The sequence below is a fragment of the Pinus tabuliformis genome, chromosome X (genome assembly GCF_031772625.1).
Source record: "Pinus tabuliformis cultivar Carrire ecotype Pingquan chromosome X, CPIR1, whole genome shotgun sequence".
Taxonomy (NCBI): Eukaryota; Viridiplantae; Streptophyta; class Pinopsida; order Pinales; family Pinaceae; genus Pinus; species Pinus tabuliformis.
In genome coordinates, this window is record NC_142308.1 from 1,073,927,215 (window position 1) to 1,073,936,772 (window position 9,558).

The window sequence follows — 9,558 nt, forward strand, 5'->3', positions numbered from 1 at the left end:
GTTCCCTCATTGGTCTTAGAAGTTAGTCTCCCTTCATCGCAAATTTCTTGTAGAATCGCTAGAAAATCTTTTGGATAGACTAGATATGTCTGAACAACTGTCGACATCCAGGACTGTGTCATCTGAAGCAGCAGTGGCAGAACCTCCTGTTGCTACTCCAACGATGTTCGATGGTATACCATCTGTCCCGGCAAGTTATCAACAACAAGCCAGAGTCTAATCAGGGACTGTTTCAACGACATGGTCAGTTCCTATTTCTTCATCCGGATTATCATCTGGTATTTCTTATGTTGAAACTCAAAAAATTGATCCAATGTGTCTTCAAAGGCCAATCTACCCTTTAAGTACTGGATTGCCACCATATGGAGAGCAGTATGCCTTTTCATTGTTCCCTCCCCGAGAACAACCATATGGGAGTTTACAACAAAGTTCAGGTCAGACTGGAATTACATCCAGCGGTTGGGTACCAATACTGCCTCAGCAACCAAGGGTTTTATATTCAATGCAACCAGTCCACCCTGTGTCGAATATTCCCACTATACCTGCTATGGTGACTGCGTCGCAAGTGCAAGCGCTACCTGTTGTATGTCAACCCCAAGTTTCTCAGGTTGCAATACAACAATCTCTTGTCTCAACGACTCAATCACAATCTCAGGTTAGTGCCTCCTTATCTTGAGCGACTCAGGCTCAAACAAGTACTATGACTCCTCATCTTGGTCAATCATCCAGTATTGGGCAACAGCAAATGGTCCAACAACCATGGCTGATTCAGTCTCAACAGCCGTCATTCCAGCAATCATATCAAGGACCTGAGCAACAAGTCTTTGTAAGTAATGGGCAACCGCATTTCCAAAGCGGTTATCAACAACCATATTATAATGGTTATGCCCATCAACCTTGTCAAAGTTGCCAGCATCAATTACATTATGCTGGTATGCAAAGACCCATTGCTCAGGCGATTCCATCTTATCCTGGGTATGCTTCGCCTAACCTGAATCAGTAGTTGCCCTTTGTAGCAACTCTAGAATTACCAGATCTAAACCGGCTGACGAATGATCCAATTGCTTATGCCCCTTGGTGTCCGGCGATTCTGCATAAACTTCCGTCAGATATTCCTAAATTTAATGGAAATCCGGGTGAAGATCCGTCGAATCATGTGATGACCTTTCATCTATGGTGTTCATCAAACACCCTAAATGATGATTCGATTAGGGTTCGCCTTTTTCAGAGGATGTTAACTGGTCCGACAGCAAAATGGTATATCGAATTGCCTAGAGCTTCATTCGACAACTTCAGTACCCTAGCCACAACCTTTTTAACCCATTTTCAGTTACCGATAAGGTACGAAACAGGAAAGAAACTTCTTACCAACTTCAAACAAATGACAACCACTCACATATATGATCATATACATGAGTGGCAACGTCGTCGTAGAATGGTGAAAAAGTATGTTCCCAATCAGCTTTTAGCTGAATGGTTTATTAAGTCATTACTGCCTTCCATCACAGAAGATGTGGGAAAAGGGGGAGTCGTCACAGAAGAGAAAGTTATCGCTCACGCACAATATTTGGACTTGATTTACACTCAGTCCAGCACGCTCTACGATAAAATACCTGACGCCCCTAGACCGGAATTCTCAGTTCCTCCTCCTCCTAAATCAAACAATGACTCTCATTCTGGCGATGACGTGATTGGAGCAACATACACGAAATCGACAAAGGCTACATCTAAAAAGGCCCGTAAGATTTCTAGTCAAAATGCAAATGAGGAACTTCTTGCCTCAAAAGTAAATGCTATGTCGACCAACAAGGGCAAACAACTGAAGCAACCAGGGGGCAAGAATAAAAATAAAGGGAGAAAAAAGAAGCAGGATGAGTCATCTCATGGAAAACCTTCTGCAAACCCTTCTGGGCAAAGGAAACCCCCTGCGGGGTGTCATATATGCGATGAGAATCATTGGACAAGAGATTGTCCACATAAAGCTGAAGTTAAGAAACTCTTTAAGAGTTCAAAAACCTTAGCAGTATTGACTGATCCGTTTCCAAACCCGGGAACCAAATTGGTTGCTAATAAAAATGATTCCCGATCCCAAGTGCTTATGTTGTCTATCTCAGAGCAGCAAAATGATGCTTTGACAAGGAATAAAGATTACGAGAATCCACAGCTGTCGAATAACAAGGCTAATGAACAACCTAGTAGTTCAACAACAACTTTGACCGAAGTTGTGCCATCCATCATTCCTGAACCAATGATAAAGCCGCCAAAGGGAGTAGTACACAAATCGACATTTAATCCTTGTGCCAAAGTAGCACAGGATTATAATATAATAGAGGACCTGGCCCAATCGCCGTCCGCTATGTCAACACTTGAGGTACCACAAAATTGCCTCTCCCAAAAGCAGGATCTATATCAGTAATAGGTGGGATTGACCCAACGGATTCCAATCTTGTATCCTTTAATCACAAAGGATATGACCCTCAGTACCAGCTCAACTAGCTTTCCTTATTCAAGTGAAATCCCTCAACAAAACTATTCATCGAACAATTATTGATGAGGGGGCATCTAATTGTATTATGTCGATGAGTTGCTGGAAAAATTTAGGCTCACCACCCTTGTCAAGATCGTCAACTACGTTAAAAGCATTTGATGGACGATCATACACTCCATACGGGATTTTAAGTAACTTGCAAGTTGAACTGGGGGGCAAAACAGTAGAAATTAATGTTGAGGTTATCCATGAAAACCTCGATTACAACATCCTACTGGGAAGGCCCTGTATATATGCCATGGCCACAGTTGTGTCGACCTACTTCAGGAAGATTGCATTTCCCTTTCAAGGAAGAATTGTTGGAAATAATACTGAGAGGGGGGGTGAATCAGTATTATCACATTAATAAAACTTTTTCATTTCCATAATCAGATTCATATATGCTACTTCCACAACTTCTTATGATTAAGTTAATTGATATTCAATGAGTGCATTAGAACATTATCAACCATATTATCAGATAACAGATGCCATAATAGAGAATAGATCATCACACATAAGGCACACACATGAACACCATGATATAAGGTGGAAACCCAATGCGGGAGAAAAACCACCTGCTGCAAGTCATCTCAATCTTCTTCTTAATAAGAAAATCCTTTTACACTATTTGTACTGGTGCAGTCTTATACCAGTACGGGAGCTACAACCCCCTTTGCTCTTGTACTAGTCGATCCATTTACTAGTACGCAGGCTGCTACCTGCTACAATGCTCCAAATATCTCCCTTAGCTTTTGTACTAGCTTAGATACTAGTACATAGGCGCTGGCCTACAATCTTCTCTCCTCCAGGTACCATGTTTCATCAATTTTCAGACTGGATACACTGAAGCACAACACATAATCTGAAAGGCCACTTTTCATCCAATTTTCATACTGGACCCAACAACAACATTGAAGCTCATAATCAAACAACCTTCTGAATCACCCAATCACTAGATCCATACATATACAATGATATTATGAGAGTTATCAACCAGATCTAGTACATAAAGATAAATCATTAATCATGTTGTTATCTGAACTCAATACCAGTAACCAAACATCAGTTATGCACCCAAAACCCTGCAGAATAGTCAAAGGCAGTTAAAACAAAGTTTAAGCAGGGATCGCAACTTCACTGGTATAGATCTACGGATATCTGTACTACCTCCGCACCTGCGCCTTCTGTGGCGCCGCGACCACTGCACATGCGCCTTCTGTGGCGCCTTCGTACCGCGCCTTCTATGGCACCTCTGTGGCATCTCCGCACTGCGCCTTCTGTGGCGCCTCTGCACTGCGCCTTCTGTGGCGCCTCCGCACTGCGCCTTCTGTGGCGCCTCTGTGGCGTCTCCGCACTGCACCTTCTGTGGCACCTCTTCACTGCGCCTTCTGTGGCACCTCTGCACTGTGCCTTCTGTGGTGCCTCCGTACTGCGCCTTCTGTGGCACCTCCGCACTGTGCCTTCTATGGCGCCTCCGCACTGCGCCTTCTGTGGCGTCTCCGCATTGTGCCTTCTGTAGCACCTCTGTGGCATCTCCGCACTGCGCCTTCTATGGCGCCTCTGCACTGCGCCTTCTGTGGCGCCTCTGTGGCGTCTCTGCATTGCGCCTTCTGTGGCGCCTCCGCACTACGCCTTCTGTGGCGCCTCCGCACTTCGCAGCTACAGCGCTCGAGAGATCACCCTTCACAGATTCGCTTTCAACTTCACTTTCATAGATCAAACTTTCAAAACAATAACCCAATATTTTAGATCTTAAGATATTCAATTGCAAGGATGAATTAGCCAAGTGATCTCCTTTGCTTTATATAGGCTTAGGCCTTTCACAATACCATGGGCCAAAACCATAGGATCAAAAAACTGTTGGACTAATACCATGAACCAACCATGAAAGTATGTGAGATCAACACTTTTGATGAAGTACCATGGTCCAAAACCATAGGTTCAAATACCAAGGACTAACTACCATGGACCAAAGATAAGTTCTCCAACATATACGTGCTTTTCCTCATAGGTTCAAATACCAAGGACTAACTACCATGGACCAAAGGTAAGTTCTCCAACATATACGTGCTTTTCCTCATAGGTTCAAATACCAAGGACTAACTACCATGGACCAAAGGTAAGTTCTCCAAGATATACTCGCTTTTCCTCATAGGTTTAAATACCAAGGACTAACTACCATGGAACAAAGGTAAGTTCTCCAACATATACGCGCTTTTCCATGCATGAAAGTGCGTGAACTTTTTCTCTACATGAAATAAACTTTTCTCTGCATAAAAGTGCGTGAACCTTTCTCTACATGAAATAAACTTTTCTCTGCATAAAAGTGCGTGAACTTTTCTCTACATGAAATAAACTTTTCTCTGCATATGAGTGCGTGAATTTTTCTCTACACTATAATTTATTATTTCAGATGAGTGGGTTGCCATCAAGTACAACATATGTATCATAATGCCAACAATCTCCCCCTTTGGACTTGATGGTAAAAAAAACCAATCACTCTCCCCCTTTGACATCAAGGGCAAAGGGTTATGCTCCCCCTAAGAACATGATCCCCCTGACTATAAACCAGATCTGCAAAGAAGAACCATAATCCATGACCATGAAAGAGATAGATTGCAGCAATAATCAGACCAGAATCCAAGATCTCCTTCTGTATGTCCTCCATAATGCCAACAATGCATTATAAGCTCCCCCTGAGTACCTGTTGAAATCTCTGAATGAGCTCCCCCTTTGTATATTTCATGGTGCACCAATCTGATCATGCTCTTTCTGAGAACAAGCTGAAATGTCTGCTCTGCTATATAGTGTTGTTCATGCTCAGGCTCCCCCTGACTGTAAGCAAGGTCTGCAAAAGGATGTTCTACATCACAAATGACCTTCCTAAAAGATTCAATACATACATCCATCACCCAACCAAGTGGGGATATATCAGAAAAATGAAAACCAAATACATTACATCTTCATCCCAGGCATAGTGGGGAAACCAACATAGGTCATTACATGACCTGAAGAGATGACACTATTACATCATGAGTCTTGATATGACATCACCTAAATAAGATGAACATCAGCAACAACACTTTATGATCTGCTCCATAGTATCTGTCAACAGCAACTAAACCAACAACTTGTATTAGTGCATGAATCATCAAGGTATGTCCGCATCAACAGAATTTCACATTCTATGTGAGAAACATCATAGCCATCTAGATCTACATGAATCAAGTATCATCAATTGGGAATATCTGCATTAATCAACATATGTATGAAACAATCCTATCATCATATAGATAAGAGCTCATTATCATCATGTCTCCAACAATGCAACTTTGAATAATTATCCCTGTATCCAGCCAACAATCCTCATCCATTTGTGCCAAGAATGAAAGGAATCATAACTGTAATATATGATCTTTATGCATATGACGACAGCAGCATATGAGTGACTCAACATCAAGAAGATGTGAATTCAAGCTAAGTGTTTCCCATGCAAGCATCATTAGATAATCAACCATAAATCTGATCCAAGAACCATGTGAAAAACTCATAACCATAGCAAGATGAATCATTTATCCATATAAGTATCATCACCAAGGACTATTAACCATAATTCCAATAATGCATTAAGTCCATATGCTCCCTCTAAACCTGTGCCATCTGTCTGATCATGCATATCAATAAGAAGTATCAAGACATCATCAATATCAAGTTAGAACCAAAACACTTCTAACCATCATATCCACCCATCATTATTATTAACTAGAGCAAAACTGATCCTTCTCTTGAATCTGTCCCTACTGCCTTTCTTCAAACAATCATATACGCGACTATGCAGTAACTAACTCGCGTATATATGAAACTTTCCTTTATGCAGTTTGCATATGAGATTCAGGACACTGAAGTTTTGTACTTTCAGCTCCCTCTGATTCTGGTATGTCTGTACGTTGTGCAGTGCCGCCTTTTTCTGACTGTACTTCCTTTTTCCTCCATATCTTCAAGCGTGATGATGACATTTTCTCCTTTTGATATGGTGCCCACAATTTGTTCCTACATTCCTTAGCTATATGTCCAAGCTTGTTACATGCATAACATCTTACATGTTTCATATTCCTCCTGTAACAATCAGCAGCTTTGTGACCAAACATATTGCAAGCAAAGCAATATCCATAAAAGTACCTTGAATGTGATGATCTTTCTGCATAATGGTCTTGAAGCCTTCTTCTTCTACATCTAGCTGCAACATGTCCAAGATTATGACATACATAACATTCAACATTATTCATAGGAGGAGTAAAGGATTTTCTTTGAGGAATCTCTTTTCTTGGTTGATGATGAGATTGATCTTTCATTTCTTCATTGATCACTTTAGATTTCTCTTTAGAGTTCCTTGCCTCACCTTGTGAACTAGATTCACCTTCAACAGATTCATGGAAACCAAGACCAGACTTTATAGCAGGAGACCTTTGACTACTAAGAATATCATCCAAGACTTTAGAACTATCTTGAAATCGTAAAAGCTTATCCTTTTCTTCTAGTTTACCTTTCAAGATATTTACCTCAACTTGAAGCTGTTCTTCCTTTTCAAGAGATTGCTTTTTCAAATCTTCTTCAAATTTCCTTCCTTCTTCCATTTGTTCCCTTAGTTTGAGAATCTCCTTTTCTTGTTCTTCATTCAGATCCTTCTGCATTTGACGAACTCGGAAGGCACATTCTAGTTGAGATTTTAAGCTGGTGACTTCGTTTTCTTGTTTTGCAATAGCTTGGAGTAGATTGTATTTTGCTTCTTTGATTCTTCAAGATCTCCTTTTAGTGAGAGGATTGTAGCTTCAATATTTTCATAGTAGCTGGATATATCTTTGAGTTTCTTGATGGTTTTGCTTCTTTCATTGACTTCTTTTCTTAATGATGTCACTTCATGCTGCAATTTTTGACATTGGTCTTCCTTGTCCTTGAGTAGCTTTCTTACCTTGTTTCCTTCTTCTAGTTGGGCCTTTAGTTTGGTAGCTTCTTCTTTGAAATCACATTCCCTTTTGTTCAATAGATCTTGTTGATCTCTAATTTTTTCTATCAGCCTTTTAAATTCTGCCTCTATTTGATATCTTTCTTGTTCACCCATAAGAGAAAATTCAGTAGTTTCGCTATCACTTTCATCTCTTCCAAAAGGAAAGATAGCTGGAACATCAGAGGATAATATATTCATACCTGATAATGATTCTGAATCTGAAGAGCTTCTTATACCTAATCCCCAATCGATTCTCCCACTATCATAGTTCTTCTGAGATGACTTCTTTTTCTTAGGTGCTTTCTTCTTAAGCTTCTTTCCCATTGTTCCACGGATCTCCTTCAAGCGATCAAGCTTCTATCAAAGGACCTGCTCTGATACCAATTGTTGGAAATAATACTGAGAGGGGGGGGTGAATCAGTATTATCACATTAATAAAACTTTTTCATTTCCATAATTAGATTCATATATGCTACTTCCATGACTTCTTATGATTAAGTTAATTGATCTTCAATGAGTGCATTAGAACATTATCAGCCATATTATCAGATAACAGATGCCGTAATAGAGAATAGATCATCACACATAAGGCACACACATGAACACCATGATATAAGGTGGAAAGCCAATGCGGGAGAAAAACCACCTGCTGCAAGTCATCTCAATCTTCTTCTTAATAAGAAAATCCTTTTACAATATTTGTACTGGTGCAGTCTTATACCAGTACGGGAGCTACAACCCCCTTTGCTCTTGTACTAGCCGATCCATTTACTAGTATGCAGGCTGCTACCTGCTACAATGCTCCAAAGATCTCCCTTAGCTTTTGTACTAGCTTAGATACTAGTACATAGGCGCTGGCCTACAATCTTCTCTCCTCTAGGTACCATGTTTCATCAATTTTCAGACTGGATACACTGAAGCACAACACATAATCTGAAAGGCCACTTTTCATCCAATTTTCATACTGGACCCAACAACAACATTGAAGCTCATAATCAAACAACCTTCTGAATCTCCCAATCACCAGATCCATACATATACAATGATATTATGAGAGTTATCAACCAGATCTAGTACATAAAGATAAGTCATTAATCATGATGTTATCTGAACTCAATACCAGTAACCAAACATCAGTTATGCACCCAAAACCCTGCAGAATAGTCAAAGGCAGTTAAAACAAATTTTAAGCAGGGATCGCAACTTCACTGGTATAGATCTGCGGATATTTGTACTACCTCCGCACCTGCACCTTCTGTGGCGCCGCGACCACCGCACCTGCACCTTCTGTGGCGCCTCCGCACTGCGCCTTCTATGGCGCCTTTGTGGCGTCTCCGCACTGCGCCTTCTGTGGCGCCTCCGCACTATGCCTTTTGTGGCGCCTCCGCACTGCACCTTCTGTGGCGTCTCCGCACTGTGCCTTCTGTGGCACCTCTGCACTGCGCCTTCTGTGGCGCCTCTGCACTGCGCCTTCTGTGGCGCCTCTGTGGCGTCTCCGCACTGTGCCTTCTGTGGCGCCTCTGCACTACGCCTTCTGTGGCGCCTCCGCACTGCGCCTTCTGTGGCGCCTCTGTGGCGTCTCCGCACTGCGCCTTCTGTGGCGCCTCTGTGGCGTCTCCACACTGCGCCTTCTGTGGCGCCTCCGCACTGCACCTTGTGTGGCGCCTCTGTGGCGTCTCCGCACTGCGCCTTTTGTGGCGCCTCTATGGCGTCTCCACACAGTGCCTTCTGTGGCGCCTCCGCACTGCACCTTCTATGGCGCCTCCGCACTTCGCAGCTGCAGCACTCGAGAGATCACCCTTCACAGATTCGCTTTCAACTTCACTTTCATAGATCAAACTTTCAAAACAATAACCCAATATTTCAGATCTTAAGATATTCAATTGCAAGAATGAATTAGCCAAGTGATCTCCTTTGCTTTATATAGGCTTAGGCCTTTCACAATACCATGGGCCAAAACCATAGGATCAAAAAACTGTTGGACTAATACCATGAACCAACCATGAAAGTACGTGAGATCAAC